The sequence below is a fragment of the Trachymyrmex cornetzi genome, unplaced genomic scaffold, assembly GCF_001594075.2.
Source record: "Trachymyrmex cornetzi isolate Tcor2-1 unplaced genomic scaffold, Tcor1.1 scaffold320, whole genome shotgun sequence".
NCBI classification, from domain to species: Eukaryota; Metazoa; Arthropoda; class Insecta; order Hymenoptera; family Formicidae; genus Trachymyrmex; species Trachymyrmex cornetzi.
The window spans coordinates 1,118,160-1,119,052 of NW_017297898.1; positions in this window are offsets into that span (position 1 = coordinate 1,118,160).

Consider the following 893-nt stretch of genomic DNA (forward strand, 5'->3'; position numbering starts at 1 on the left):
GGAGAATGCCATAATAATTATCGACAAGCAGCGATATTGTACCGTAATCGATTTCCTCATAGACGACATCCAAATCATTGTACGATTTCCAAACTTGTATTGCGTCAACGACAACGTCAACGTCAAAAACGGCAAAGACGTAATATTAACGTACCAGAAAGGAATGATCCAACAGTACTTGCCGTATTAGGGAATGACAGCTATTAATCCACGCGTGTCAACGAGGCAAATCGAAAGAGAATTAGGTATTCCGAAATCAACAAGTCACAGGATCTTGACCACTCATAACTTCCATCCTTACCATATCACTTTGACACAACAATTAACACTCAATGATTTTCAACAAAGACTAGAATTTTGTAGGTGGGCACAAATAATGTTAAATCGTGATCGAACATTTTTCAGATTTGTTTTATTTAATGACGAAGCAACTTTTCACAACACTGGACAATTAAATCGACATAATTCTCATTATTGGTCTGTTGAAAACCCACGTTGGTATAGAGAAGTTAATCATCAACATCGCTGGAGCCTTATTGTATGGTGTGGTATATTAAACGGAAACCTTATCAGCCCTTATTTCTTTGAAGAAAATGTTAATGGTAATAATTATTTACACTTTCTACAACAAAGATTGCCGGCGTTGCTTGAAGATATCGATCTGGATACAAGACAACGTATGTTCTTTCAACAGGATGGTGCGCCTGCGCACTGGAGTAGAAGAGTTAGAAACCATTTAGATCTCACATTCCCAGGTAGATGGATAGGACGCGGTGTCCTAAATCTCCAGACTTGTCATGTCTAGATTTCTTTTTATGGGGATACTTGAAAAACGTAGTATATTCAAAAACACCCACAACAAGAGAGAATATGATGGAGCGTATAACTCTTGC